The sequence below is a fragment of the Peromyscus maniculatus genome, chromosome 12 (assembly GCF_049852395.1).
Source record: "Peromyscus maniculatus bairdii isolate BWxNUB_F1_BW_parent chromosome 12, HU_Pman_BW_mat_3.1, whole genome shotgun sequence".
Taxonomy (NCBI): Eukaryota; Metazoa; Chordata; class Mammalia; order Rodentia; family Cricetidae; genus Peromyscus; species Peromyscus maniculatus.
This window is the reverse complement of record NC_134863.1, coordinates 6841853-6857842: the sequence shown is the minus strand read 5'-3', so window position 1 is coordinate 6857842 and position 15990 is coordinate 6841853. Positions and strand designations below refer to the sequence as shown.

Here is a 15990-nt window from a genome sequence, read left to right as displayed (position 1 = left end):
AGGAATCCACAAAGATGACTCCACCATAGACTACCGGCAAAGGTAGAGAGGGTGCCTGAGCTGACCTACTCTGGTAATCAAATGGCTGAATACCCTAACCGTCATCATAGAGCCTTCATGCAGTGACTGATGGAAGCAGATGCAGAGATCCACAGCCGGGTCCCAGGTGGAGCTCCAGGAGTCCAATCAATGAGAGAGAGGAGGGATTCTATGAGCAAGAGATATCAAGACCATGATTGGAAAAAGTACAGAGACAACTAGCCAAACTAGTGGAAACACATGAACTGTGGACCAATACCCGAGGAGCCCCCATGGTACTGGACTAGGCCCTCTGGATAAGCAAGACAGTTGTTTAGCTTGAACTGTTTAGGGGGCCCCCAGGCAGTGGGATGGGACCTGTCCCTAGTGCATGAGCTGGCTTTTTGGAACCTAGTGCCTATGGTGAGACACTATGTGCAGCCTTGGTGCAGGGAGGAGGGGCTTGGACTTGCCTCAACTGAATGTACCAGGCTCTGCTGACTCCCCATGGGAGATCTTGCCTTGGAGTAGGTGGGCATGGGGGTTGGGAGGAGGGAGGACAGGGGAATCTGTGGTTGGTATGTAAAATGAATAGAAAATCTGTTAATTAAAAAAAAAAGAAGAAAAAAGAAAGAGACTTATTAGGAAGGAGGAGTCCAGGAGAGTGGCTGCCTCTGCCAGGGTGGGAAGGAACAGTCCACAACTGAACAGGCAGAGATGTTTATATAGGGCTTCTTAGGGGTGGAGTTTCTTGATGGAGAAGATTTTCTACTCAGAGATTGGTTAGTTTTCCTGCTCAGGGATTGGTTGGTTTCCTTGATTGGAGGCAGAGATGGCTTTGGTTTCAGGGTCAAACTCTGTTTCTTTTAACTGGCCCTTTTCAGCTTTTTGGCTCTAGTTCTAAGGCCAGGGCATATTTATTTCACTGGCTCTGATTCGAGGGACAAAGTATGTTTCTTTGGCACTGGTTTTAGAGTCAGGGCATGTTTCTTAGTTTCTGGGTTCAGGGATAAAGTGTTTCTTTCACTGGGTCAGGTCTCAGATTCAGGGTGTGTTTCTTTCACTGAGTCTGGGTTCAGGGCCAGGGTGGGTTTCTTTGGCTGGCCCCTTTTCCCTACAATAAGTATGGACCTCTTTGAATTCTTTTACATGTAGCTATCCAGTTTGACCAGCAGTATTTGTTGGAGATGCTTTCTTTTTTCAATTGTGTATTTCTGGCTTTTTTTTTTTTTTAATCAAAACCAGGTGCCCATAGGTATGTGTACTTATTTCTGGATCTTCAATACAATTCCATCGATCAATGTGTCAGTTTTTATGCCAATACTGTACATACTCTGTAGTACAATTTGAGGTTGGGGATGGTGATCTCCAGCAGTTCTTTTATTATTCAGGAAAGTGTTAGCTATCCTGAGATTTCTCTCTCTCTCCCTCCCTCCCCCTCCCTTTCTCTCTGTTTCCACATGAAGCTGAAAATTATCATTTCAATTTCTGTGAAGAATCACATTGAAATTTTTATAAGACTTGCACTGAATCTGTAGATTGCTTTTGGTAGAATGGCCTTTTTTTACAACATTAATCCTGCCTATCCATGAGCATGGGAGATCTTTCCATTGTCCAATGTCTTCTTCAATTTGTCTATTCAGTGTCTTAATGTTTTTATTATATGCCTTTCACTTGGTTAGGGTTATCCCAAGGTTTTTTTCATTTATTATTATTGTTGTTGTTATTATTATTAAAGAGATTTTTCTATTCATTTTATATACCAACCACAGATTCTTCTGTCTTCTCTTCTCCTGCCCCTCAGCCTTCCTCCAACCCACCTTCTCCAAGGCAAGGTCTCTGAGAGATGTTGTTTTCCTGATTTTTTTCTCAGCCTGTTTATGATTTGTATATTGGAAGGCTACCATTTTTTGTGTGTTAATTTTTAATCCTGCTACTTTTCTGAACATGTTTATCGACTGTAGAAGTTTCCTGGAGGAATTTTTAGGGTAATTTATGTATATAATCATATCATCTGCAAGTAGAGATACTTTGACTCCTTTCCTGTTCATATCCCCTTGGTCTCCTTCAGTTGTCTTATTGTTCTTGCTAAGACTTCAAGTAGTATATTGAATAGGTATGGAGAGAGTGGACATTTTTGTCCTGTTCTTGATTTTGGTGGAAATGCTTTGGGTTTCTCTACATTTAGGTTGCTGTTGGCTGTGGGATTTCTGTAAGTCATCTTTATTATGTCAATGTATGTCCTTGGTATCCCAACTCTTCAGGAAGGAGTGTTGGATTTTGCAAAGGGTCTTTTCTGCATCTAATGAGGTGACCATATCATTTTGGTCTTGCAGTTTGTATATATGGTTCATTACATTGATTGATTTACCCATGTTGAACCATCCCCATGTCTCTAGAATAATGCTAACTTGATCATGATGGATAATCTTTTTTATGCGTTTGAATTTGGTTTTTTAAGTATTTGTTGAGAATTATTCCAGCTATCTTCATAAGGCATACTGGTCTTTAATTTCCTTTATTGTGGTTTAGTTTTTAGGATAATATTGGCTTAATAAAAAGAATTATACAATGTTCCTTCAGTTTCTATTTTTTGTAATAATTTGAGGAGTAATGGAGTTAATTCTTCTTTAAGGCCTGATAGAATTCTGTGCTAAATTCATCAGTCCATAAACTCTTTTTGGAGTAGGAGACTTTTAATGCTTTTATTTCACTAGGTGTTATTTCACTAGGAGATCTATTTAAATTGCTTATTTGATCTTGATTTTACTTTAGTAGGTTATATATATCAAGAAATTCATCTGTTTCTTAGGTTTTCCAGTTTGGTAGAGTACAGAATTTTTAAAGTATGTCCTTATGATTCTCTATATTTCCTTGGTGTCTGTTGTAATGTTCCCCCTTTTTTCTCTAATTTTATAAATTTTGATCCCCTTCTCCATATTTTAGTTCATTCTGCTAAGGGTTTGTTAATTTATATTCTCAAAGAACAACTTCATTTCACTGATTTTTTTTTTTTTGGTGTGTGTGTGTGTGTGTGCGTGCATGTGCGCGTGTGCATGTGGCATGTGCTTCTATCTCTTCATTTCAGCCATGAGTTGACTATTTTTTTGCTGTCTATTCCTTTTGGGTATTATCTTCTCTTCCTCCTCCTCCTCCTCCTCTTCCTCCCCCCTTCTTCTCTTTCTCTTTCTCTTTGTCCTTCTCCTTCTTCTGTTGGTCTTTTTCATCAGGACTGTTAGCTCCCCAATAATGACACAGAAACTTATTTAATTATGAAATCTCAGCTTATAGCTTAGGCTTTTTTCAAACTAGTTCTTATAATTTAAATTAACCAGTTTCTATTAGTCTACATCCTGCCATGTGGCTCATATCTCTTACTTCTCCATCTGCATGTCTTGTTTGTTTCCTGTCTCTCAGCACCTCTGCTCTTCCTCCCATTGTCCTCTGTGCTCCCCAAATTCTGCCTAGCTATTGGCCATTTTAGCTTATTATTAAACCATTCACAGTGACATATCTTCACACAGTGTAACCAAATATCTTGCAACATTTCCCTCTTCTTGGGAAATAAAAAAGAAAGGGTTTTTAACTCTAACATAATAAAACTATATACAGTAAGAACAATTATCAAGTAAGGATTACATTTACAATACCCAGTCCATTTGTATTTGGCAGATTCAAAGAAAATACTCCATTATTTGTCCTATCTTGGTGACTCCAAAGTTTTTGTACCTAACTTATTTTCTTTCATAGCTAAGGAAAAATATAACTAAAACTATGTAGTCTTCAACTTCATCAAAGACCTCAGAAGGATATAATATTACCTGAGTAAACAGGAAGTGCAGTATAAGCCACTTCCAAACCTGTAGAAATAACAGACATCTGGCTGCCTGGACAGTCACCCAACATGCCTCTACAATATTGGGTCATCCATTTTCTGCCTACAGTCTATCTGTCAGACTTTTCTATGAATCAGGAATTTTTGAAGGACTGTCCTATCCTGTCTTGGTTGCTTTTTTGTATGCCCTGCTTGTCCAGTTTGGGCAGTGTAGTGACAACAGTAGAGGCAGAGGCAGTTTCTTGCCCAAATAGCCAGTTTTTGGCACAAAGAAAGCAAACTCCATATGGAGTTTCTTCAGTGGCCATCATCTTCTCTGAAGTAAATTGGTGCTGCCAGGAGCAGACATGTCTCACTGTCATGAGAAGCCCTATGTTATTAAAACATTAAAATTCTGTATTCTGTAGGTCTCTGAAGTGTTGGAAGACCATCCTATCTATTTAAGATATGTCTCTGATTGACCCTGAAAATATACCTAACTTGACTGTAATTTTGATTGTAATAGAAGACTAACTACTAACCTGTATTTCTTTATTATCCTAAATAGCTTTCAAGGACAAGAACTTTACATTACATTTTTAAATGAGCTACATAGGCACAATATCTTAAATAAGAGTAGAAACATACCTTCAGTGTAACAAAAATAACTTTAAATTTATATCTATATACCAAAATCCATACCAATGTAAAATATTTGAGGTTAATAGTTATCTTTTTCCCCTATATTACAATATCCCCACTAAATTATAACAAACATCCATAACCCACTGGATTACCATAAACTACTCACTCCACCTCTTGGGAATGTGGATGTTATGCTCTCTTAACTTCTTCCTGTTGTCTGGGGACACTGACATCTTTGGGGGACCTTAAGAAAATTAGAATGATGGTCAAGTTCTGGCTAGAATAGCCTACAAGGTAAGACCATCTCAGCCAGCAGCCTTGAAGCTGTTCTGGATGCAGAATTCTGAGGAAACTGCAACAGGGGCATTCTGAGAGGCTGGATCACCTGGACCATCTGTTTTCCTTGGTGTCTGGTCCCCTTGCTCTGAAAACACAAACTTTCAAAGGTAACATACATATCTAAATTATCACAAGTATGGCCTCTGTGGTGTGCACAAGTCAGTTAAAGATGATTTTTTTGTTTTATGTTGTAGAATATTATTTTAAGATGTATTACATTTGTTTGTTCTGTAGAACATTGGCTTAATGATAAAAGGATGTGTTGCATTCTTTTATGTTGTGTTTTTTTGGCTTTGTGAAGTACTCTAGACAGGCTTTGCCAGTCTAGAGTACTTGATATTCTGGTGAAGGGCTGATGGCCAGTGGCAGGCCAGGAGAAAGGAAGGAAAGGGCTGGCAGAATAAATAGAAGAATAAATCTGGGAGGAAAAGAAAGAAGGAGCCAGAGAAGGCTAAGAGGACTTCAGGGGCCAGCCACCCAGCCACACAGCCAGCCATGGTGGAAGAGTAAAATTAAGATATACAAAAGTAAGAGAAATGTGAAAGCCCAGAGGCAAAAGGTAGACAGGATAATTTCAGTTAAGGAAAGCTGACTCAAACAAGCCAAGCTAAGGCCAGGAATTTATAATTAAGACTAACTCTCTGTGTGTATTTATTTGAGAGATGCATAGCGGAACCCCCAAAAGAACAAAAACAGCCAACAACAGTTTTCTGATTGAGCAGGTAAAATATACATCACTTGTCTTGTAGTTTTTGTAGGATTATTTCTTTATGTCTGTAGCCAGGATTTTTATGGGGTTTCCCCTGATCAAATATGATCCCAATTACCTTTAATGAATCCATAGCCTTTTATTTCCTTTGGAAACAAAAGCATAACTTCTTCCCCAAAGTAACATATTTTTTTAATTCAATTTAAGACATTTAAAAATATATATATAGACTAGTTTAATTTGGTAGTTTTTATAATCCAATGTCTCTCAGCAGCTATCAAAACATTTTGCTCATCAGCAATCAAAACGTTTAAAGACAATACAACACTATACAGGATCCAGGCTTTCTGTATATTTCCCATCTCTACATGGCTTATTCTTTTTTTTATTTTTTAACTTTACTTCTCTCTTTAAAGACTTTATGCTGTGGATATTGTTCTATATAAATAAAACACTGATGGCCAGTGACCAGGCAGGAAGTAGGTGGACAGGCAGGAAGTAGGTGGGACAAGGAGAGAGGAGAATTCTGGGAAACAGAAGGCTGAAGAGACACTGCAGCCACCGCCAGGATAAGCAGCATGTGAAGACGCCGGTAAGCCACCAGCCACGTGGCAAGGTATAGATTTATAAAAATGGGTTAATTTAAGATAAAAGAACAGTTAACAAGAAGCCTGCCACGGCCATACAGTTTGTAAATAATATAAGCGTCTGAGTGATTATTTTATAAGTGGATTGTGAGACTGCGGGGCTTGGGGAACCTGGAGAGAAGCCCTCCAGCAACAAATGGCGCCCAACGGCTCGAGTTTCCACCTTAAACCTGACAATATTTAATAACCAATTCTAAACAGAGCCAAAACCAGGTTCCTGCTTCTTGTCTCATATGGGCAGCTAGACGCTGCAAAATGAAGGTTTGAACACTGGAGGGTTCCTGGTGTGTGCGTTTGACCAGCAGTATGGCGGAAATGAGGCGTCTGCCAGTGGCACATTATGCTGTGTGGTAGATTTAGTCTTTACTAGTATTTAAAAAAAAAAGAGGTTTCTGGACTACACACTGCTTTGATAAAAGCTTAGACCTACTATTTCTGAGAATTGATGACTCCCAGAGCTGGCAGAAAATGTACCACCGCCATGTTGGGAAGCTGAAGTGGGCGGAGCCAGCAGCCACAGCGCTGTTTCAGTCTTAGAATGGTGCAGCTTAAAGCAATAGGCTCGAGGTAATATAAAACATAAGCCACGTAAAGATGGCTACCACACAGAGAATCTGGATTATGTTCTCTTTGATATTTGTAACTGAAGAAAAACATTTGATTACAAAAGCTGTTGAGTTATGCCAAAATGTATATTTTAAAGGTACCTTCACTTCAAAATTTGGATTTAAGGATATGTTGCTTTGGAAAAGAGATTCTGCTTTTGTTTCCACAGAAAGCCAGAGGCTGTGGATTTGTTCCAGATTAAGATACATCAGGTTTGACCAGCCAAGACCCCCTGAAAGGTCTCCGATGACACCATGGCCCAGATGATCCAACATCCAGAGCGGTTTCAAGGCAACTGGTTCACACAATACAGCCTCATGGACTACCCCATAGGCCTAAAATTTTCTTTGCATCCCCATAAGATACAGCGCCCCCCTCCAGCAGGAAGTAGTAAGAGATGCTACGCCCAAATTCCCAAATATACCAAGCTGGCTTTAGAGGTGGAATTGGCTCACTCCCCCTCTAAACCCAGACATATTGCTTTAAAAAAAAATGGTTAAGAGATTCTTGTGTCCCAAATCAGAAGAGCCCTCTGGTATGGGACAGAGAAAAACCAATATTTTTATTTAAAACAGATTGATTATAAATGTGATCTCTTTCTAAAAAAGAAAAGGGGATATGATATAGATATATAGGAGGATATGGAGATGATAAGATAAAAGGGTAGATTAATGAACCTTTTAAAGAACAACTTGTTTAAAATGTTTTACATTGGTATAGATTTTAGTTTATGTTTAAAATGTTTTACATTGGTATAAATTTTAGTTTATTGATACAAACTTAAAGTTAATTTTGTTATACTGTATATATATATATATATATTTCTATGTATATATATATATTTCTATTCTTGTTTGAGGTATTATGTTTATGTAACTCATTTAAAATTGTAATGGATAATTAAAAATAGATTAATAATTAGTCATCTATGATAATCATATTTGTAGCCATGTTAGTTAAGTCTTCTAGGTATACATAGATATATTTCAGATAGATAGGTAATCTTCAAACACTTCATAGACCTAGAGAATATGGCATTTAAATAACTTAGAATTCTGTTGACGTGAGACACAATTGCTCCTGGCTGCACCAATTGATCCTGAGAGAATGTTGGGCTTCTAAGACATTTCCATTTGGAAGTTTGTCTTTTTGGCACAAAATGGCCTACTGGGCAAAAAACTGCCCTTGCCTTGATGGCTGACAGTACAAATGCAATGCTGTCCTTTCTGGACAAGCGGGACACAAGGAAAGGGACCACTGTACTCTGCCAAGACAGGGTAAGATGGTCTTTCAAAAATCCTGCTTCTGAAAGTAGTCTGTCAGATACTCTAGGCCTGTAGCCAATTTAAATGCACCAACAATGCTGAGAAACATTAGGTGACTGTCCAGGCTGCCAGCTGTCTTGGTCTACTCTTGCAAGATTCCCGAAAGTTGCTTGCATCCATCTACCATTTCTCAGGTACCATTATGTTCCTTCTCAGGTCTTTGATGTGGTTAAAGACTAGATAGTTGTAATTTCCTCAGTTATGATAAAAGATAAGTTAGATATAAAACCTTAAATTCACAAATATAAGATAGATAGGACATCTTCTTTAATATTGTAACTGTTATTCTTGCTCAATAATTGTTTTGTTATATGTAGTTTTACCATGTTAAAGTTAAAACCTTACTTTTTAAAAAAAAGAAAAAAAGGGGAAGTGCTGTGGATATTGTTCTATATAAATAAAACACTGATGGCCAGTGACCAGGCAGGAAGTAGGTGGACAGGCAGGAAGTAGGTGGGACAAGGAGAGAGGAGAATTCTGGGAAACAGAAGGCCACCGCCAGGATAAGCAGCATGTGAAGACGCCGGTAAGCCACCAGCCACGTGGCAAGGTATAGATTTATAAAAATGGGTTAATTTAAGATATAAGAACAGTTAACAAGAAGCCTGCCACGGCCATACAGTTTGTAAATAATATAAGCGTCTGAGTGATTATTTTATAAGTGGATTGTGAGACTGCGGGGCTTGGGGAACCTGGAGAGAAGCCCTCCAGCAACAACTTTATTTTTAAATTATTGCTTTTTACAACTGTCTATATCCTTTTTTCCCCCTTAAGCCTTCACACATTGTTAAATGCACTGTAACCTGTCTAGAGGCTATAACAAATAGCTTGTGTTTGGACCTGTCTTTACTAAGCATCTGCGTCATTCTCTGATCACATGACATACAGCTCAGCTTAGCCCATGGCACTGGCACATGGTACTAGTGGCTGGCAACTGGCTCCATCCCACAGGCAGCAGCCTGAAGCCATGTCTTTGTACACTGCCAAGAACTAGCCTGCCGGAGAGACTAGAGAAGTAGTTCTTTGCCCATAATTTTATTTTTTGTTTTCTCAGGCCCTATGTTTGGGTATTCATACCCCCCACATTAGATGCCATTTATAGACAGATTTTTTTGTTGGGACCAACAGCTCCCCAATAATGACACAGGGATTTCTTATTAATTATTAAAGCTTGGCCTGTAGCTTAGGCTTGTTTCTAACTAGTTCTTATAACTTAAATGAACCTATTTGTATTAATCTATGTCATGCTATGAGTCATGTCTGTTACTTCTCCTACTGCATGTTTTGTTTATTCCCATCTCTCAGCATCTTTGTCTTTCTTTCCAACATACTCTGTGCCCCCAAAATCCTGCATAGCTATTGGCCATTTAGCTTTTTATTAAACTAATCACAGTGACATATTTTCATACAGTGTAATCAAGTATCTCACAATATTATCTTTTTCCTTCTTTTTTTAGAGCTTCCAGGTTTACTATTGAGTTGCCAACATTAGATCTCTTTGTTTTTTTTGTTTGTTTGATTTATATGTGGACACTTGCATCTTAGAATGCCTTCTTTGTGTCTCATAGCTTTGAGCATGCTATGTTTTCATTTTCATTCAATTTGAAAAATTTCTTTCTTGATTTCTGTTTTGACTCAATTTTCATCAGTAGTTAGTTATTTAGTTTCCATGTCTCCATTCACTTATTGGCATTTCTGCTGTTGTTTATATCTAGGTTTAATCCATGGTGTTCAGATAAGATACAGAATGTTATTTCCATTTTTTTTTTTAAAAATATCTATTGAGACTTACTTCATGTCCAGTTGTATGGTCAATTTTGGAGAAAGTTCCATGAGCTGCTGAGAAGAAAGTATATTCTTTTGTGTTTGGATGAAATATTTCCTAGATATCTACTAGGTACATATGGTTTATGGCATTATTTAACACTAGCATGTCTCTGTTTAGTTTTTATCTAGATGACCTGTATATTGAAGAAAGTGTATTGAAGTCACCCACTATTGCTGTGTGAGGGTCACTATGTAATTCTAGCTGGGATTAAAGGTGTGTAACACCATCACCTGGCTTAATCTGTATTTTTAATTATACATTACATTTTAAAATGAGACGCATAAGCATAATAACCAAAACAAGAGTAGAAACATACATGCAGTATTACAAAATTAACTTCAAATTTGTATCAATATATAAACACTCATACCAATATAAAATATTTAAGACTGGTAGTTGTATTTGGTTTAAAAATAGATTCAATAATCTATCATTTTATTCTATTATTTTTATATCCTCCCTTTTTCTTTTCAGAATGGAATCTTGAATCTAATCTCTTTTGGTCAGCTTTTTTTCTGACCATTACCAATAACAACTTGTAATCAACCCCCCTAAAATTATAACAAACATCCATAGCCAATATTTTGGGAATGTGGATGTTGTTTTCTGTAGACTGCTTCCTGTTTTCTTGGGGCACTATTAATCTTTGAGGGAACTTTGAGAAAATCAGGATAATTGTTAAGTCTTGGCTAGAGTAGTCTGTGAGGCTGGATCATCTTAGTCAGCAGCTTTGAAGCTGTTTTGCATGCTAGATCACCTTGGTCCATCCATTTTTATTGGTGTCTGTTCCCCTTGTTCTGAAAATATATAGACTTTTAATGGTAACATCCATATCTGTATCAATATAAATATAGATTGTGCATTGTACACAAGTCAACCAAAAGAGGACACCAGATCTCATTACAGATGGTTGTGAGCCACCATGTGGTTGCTGGGAATTGAACTCAGGACCTTTGGAAGAGCAAGCAGTGCTCTTAACCTCTGAGCCACCTCTCCAGCCCGATATTTCCTATCTTTATGTGACTTGTTATATTTTTTAAATTACTCTATTCCTTTTTAAAGGACTTTCTCTACACTTTATCCTTTCTATCCCAAGGGTATGCATATTTTAAAACATGCTGTTATCCATTTAGAAGTCTTCATCTGAATCTGTCTTTACTGTGTATCTGTAACCTTTTCTGTCTGCAAAAACCCTAAACCTGCCATGCAGTATGCTGCTGGGAGATACTTCTCTCTACTGTGCCCCGTGTGATGGGAACCCACCGTGTGGCTTAGTTCATGGTGTGGTGGCCATTGCCAGGAGCTTTGTCACTGTACTGCAGCAGGTATGAGAGACACAAGACTAGGAAGTCATGTCTGGCTCCATTTCTGTGTGTTTAGAACCTTTTTTAAAGCTCGCTCAGGCTTTATGTGGAGGAACATGGCCCTGGAAGTTGGGTGCCATTTATAGGCAGAGTTTTCCTCTCCTGACCCCTGATCCCAGATAATCAACATGGAGACTTAAGATTACTTATAAATGTCAGCCAATAGCTCAGGCTTATTACTAACTAGCTCTTACATTTTAAGTTAACCCATGTACCTCAATTATGCTCTGCATGTGGCGGTACTTTTATTAGCATGTTACCTACATCTCCTGCTCCCTCTGCATTGGGCTGGCAACTCCTCTGACTCCACCCTTTCTCTTCCCAGCATTCTCAGTTTGGCTCTCCTACCTAAGCTTATCCTGTTCAGCTATTGGCCAGTCATCTTCTTTATTAAACCAATCACAGTGACAAATCTTCATAGTGTACAGAATGGTTACTCGACAGCAGGACTATCTCTGCAGACTGAAGGAAATACCAAAGACCTGATGTGTTGTGGATTATTAGCTTGGGATGTGTTACATTTGTTTATGCTGTGCAATATTTATTTAATGATGCAAAGATGTGTTGCATTCTTTTATGCTGTATTTGTTTAACTCTGTGAAGCTATGTTACTTTGTCTCCCTAAAACACCTTATTGGTATAATAAAGAGCTGAATGTCCAACAGCTAGGCAGGAGAAAGGATAGGCAGGGCTGGAAGGCAGAGAGAATGAATTGGAGAAGAAATCTGAGAAGAAATCAAGGAGCAAGAAAAGGAGAGGAGAACTCCAGGGGCCAGCCACTCAGCTACACAGTAAGCTGTGGAGTAAGAAGTAAAGAAAGGTATATAGAAACAGAGAAAGATAAAAGCTCAGTGGCAAAGGTAGATGGCATAATTTAAGTTAAAAAAGCTGGTTAGAAACAAGCCAAGCTAAGGCCGGGCATTCATAAGAAAGAATATGCCTCTATGTGATTTATTTAGGAGCTGGATGGTGGGCCCCCAAAAAGCAAGAGTAAAAAACAAAAGAAACTACAGAGATCTTTTCTGAAAAAATAAAAAAGAAAGCATAGCAATATAAGAGAAGATAGGACTTTGGTGAGAAAGGCATGAACAGGTATAGTGCGTTCTCGATGCTCCTGTAGTCATTACCCCTATCTTAGCCAGAGTTAATAAAGGCTGTACAGATGATCAATGAGGATGCCACCTAGAAAACGATGTGTATAGGCACTGTTGTAGATGTAACAGTCTTATTAAATAAGAAACACAGAGCCAAATGCAGAGTCAAAAGCCCAAGAGGTCAGAGCAGTAGCTAAGAGCTGAGACTTAAAACCACCTTCTTAACCTTCTTGCCGCTGCTGTCCTTCCCCTCAGAAAGAGGCCTACTTCCTGTGTGTCTGTCTTTTTATTGACTTTCTGTTCTGCCTTCTTATCGGTTGTAAACCCAACCACATGACCCCCTCGTCACTGCCAGTCTATACAGACCTCTAGGTCTCTATGGTTGGTATTGAGATTAAAGGCATGTGTCTCCATGCTGGCTGTATTCCTGAACACACAGAGATCTGCCTGTCATGTGATCAGGATTAAAGGTGTGTGCCACCACCACCCAGCTTCTGCTATGGCTTGCTATTAGCTCTGACCCCCAGGCAACTTTATTTAAACATACAAATAAAATCACACTTCAGTACAAATAAAATATCACCATAGCTCCTGTAGTCATTACCCCTATCTTAGCCAGAATTAATAAAGGCTGTACAGATGGTCAATGAGGATGTCACCTAGAAAATGACGTGTACAGGCACTGTTTATTATATTACCAATGCACCTGGCTACTGTTCTTGTCAGTTCGTGATGAGGACATATCCAGGCCTGGCTAGTGGAAGGGAAGTTCCTACTCATCCCAACCATCATGTGACAACTTGGCTCTGAGTGACTTTGAATCTGAGCATCTCTAGAAAATATGGAAGCCTTGTTCACCTCTCAGTGTGGTCCTCTAACCAGAGAATCACTAACTGATAGGCACTAGGCAGGTTGAAAATATTGGAGGAAGATCATATATTTCTGCTAAGCTAGGGCCCTTCTATAGTTTCTCAGGTAAACAGTGAAGGTAAACAGTGAAAATAAATACATTCTCTACTGTTAGTTACATGAGTAACCAACACAAACCTCATGCTACCTGAGTTCACTCATGTTGCTCACTCTTCTGCCATTTAATAGACACCACAGAGAAATTCTGTAGTGCATCCATTTCCTTGAGGGCAAGTTGTGTGTGTGTTTGTGTGTGTGTGTGTGTGTGTGTGTGTGTGTGTGTGTGTGTGTGTGTGTGTGTAGGGAAAACATTTACTTTGTAGTTGGCCATCATGAAGTAAAGTACAGTGGCATTTAAAATAACCCAGGCTGTAGTCTTGGACTTATATGAGCTGACTTGCCTAGATAGCAGCTGTTGGGTGTCACAGTATGATGAGTTCACAATGAACGTTCTATGACATGCTGCTGACATGTACTTAGATATGTTCGCACCGCAGTGCAGAGTGCCAGTATATATTGTGACTTGCCTCCAATATACACGCTTATAGATACAGAGATATTGTTTTGGAATTAGAGTATAATGGGGAACTGCTGTAGTCGAGGTATGACATTACTAGCCATTGAATACTTCAATTAGACTGGTTAATGTTTCTCAAAATATCTTTATTTATAACTTCTGTGTTGTTAGAATTATGTTTTATTATGTATTATGTATATTCTATTCTCTATGAAATACTTTGAAATACAGTCCAGAAGAGGCTAGCTCCCCAGAACTGCTCCAGGGTTGTGAATAGAAGACCTCTTTCAGAGCTATAGCTGTCTTCATGAATTGTTCAAAACCTAAATATAGAGATGTTCATATTTGTGAAGAGCTGTTAATTAAGATTGTATGTTTTCAATGATCTTATAATACTAGACATTTTAATATGTAATGTTAATCCATCAAGAATTCTGAGGTTCATTTCATTAAACAGGTATACACTGACCATGGTAAAGTAGCTAGAATATTCTAGAGAACAATGCTGGCTATTTTTAGGCATGGACATTTGATTGATTGTATACTTAGGTCAACATAGGAATCATTTAAAAATCTATACCTCTTTTCAATAGAGATTGGTAAATTTGAAATGTAGGTCTTTAGGACTATCAGTCATATGCCATTGAAGAACAGTGACCTGGGAATTTAAAATTCAGGACTTTGGATAGCAGGATATTTTACAATATCTAACCTTCCCAAGTGTTGACACTGCTTGGGTTATATTCATTAAATGACTCAGCAACAGCATAGACACATGTTCTTCTTTATTGACTATGTGAATTCCCAGGGTGTAATAACACAACAGAGAGAGAGAGAGAGAAGAGAGAGAGAGAGAGAGAGAGAGAGAGAGAGAGAGAGAGAGAGAGAGAGAGAAGGGGAGGGGAGGGGAGGGAGGGAGAGAGAGGAGAGAGGGAGAGAGAGGGAGAGGGAGAGGGAGAGGGAGAGGGAGAGGGAGAGGGAGAGGGACGGAGAGAGAGAGAGAGAGAGAGAGAGAGAGAGAGAGAGAGAGAGAGAGAGAGAATATGCTTAAGTAGAAGAGCCAAGATGTGAACCCAGACATATTGCCCACTATCCTGAGTCTCTAAACACATGTCAGGATATCTGCAAGTCTGTAGAAGTCCTAGGTACTATCTACTTTATGACATAGCCCAGGACAGGTATTGTTACATCAGTGTCACATTTCATCCTAGTCATTATAAGGAAGTACCAGTACTTCTCATCAGTTCACAGATACTTAGGGTTGGGACACTCACCTTCACCCCTGGCCTAAAGACAATTACAAATGGGGAGATCTTTGATTGGTGTCTAATGGCAATACAAATGTGGCCCTTAGAAGTACAGAGACCTTGTGAGCTATACACCCTGAAAGAGTGACACATAAGTACCCAGAATATCTACCCAGTTTTTAGAGTATGCATCACCCTTGAAGCAACTCTCATGTAGAACTGTGTTAAAGGACTTGAATGATCAACAGGATCCAGACAATCATTCTTCCCCATCACTGCTGGTTTTAAATTGGATGCCACAAAACACATGAATACAAAGGTTCATAGAATAGTAAGAAAAGACTAGAAGGAGAAACAAGACACAATATGCTTATTATTGGTTTCCACTCTTCAGTAAATTATTGTTGTATGTCAAAGGATGAAGGATCAATACAGTTACACCATATGCCTCATACTAAATTCACTTCCCCAGTAAAATGTATATGTTATCAAGGCTAAAATTCTATGTTCTTTGTGGTGAATGCAGAATCAGAATGTATCAATTGATGGAGGTTGAAATATGTTTGTGAGATATGCTGAAGGGATTGTTAGTTCTTCTGGGCTTCAAAATGATCTCAGGAATTGATGGTGATATGTTGTTTAATTGTGAGATTTATTTTAATGGAGAGAGTGAGATGGCTCAGTAAGTATCAGTGCTTGTCACCAGACCTGATGTTTTGATTCTGTCCCCAGAATTCACCTAATGGAAGGAGAGACTTGGCCACCAAAGGTTGTCTTCTGATGTGCTCCCTCCCACACTGAATAAATGTATAAAAGCTTTTTAAAACATGCATTCAGTAGTTACATATTGAAACACAGACTCTCACATTGCTTTAGATTCCTATTCTCTAGAAAGCAGGAAAAAAAACCCTGTTTATTATTATTTTTT

General features: G+C 38.5%; 1 protein-coding gene across 1 annotated transcript in view; it reads right to left on the bottom strand.

Annotated features, from left to right (window-relative positions):
• The window catches only part of LOC121821659 (immunoglobulin lambda-1 light chain-like), a 755041-nt gene that overhangs the window by 305448 nt on the left and 433603 nt on the right, over positions 1-15990 (bottom strand). The gene's annotated exons all lie outside the window — the stretch shown is intronic.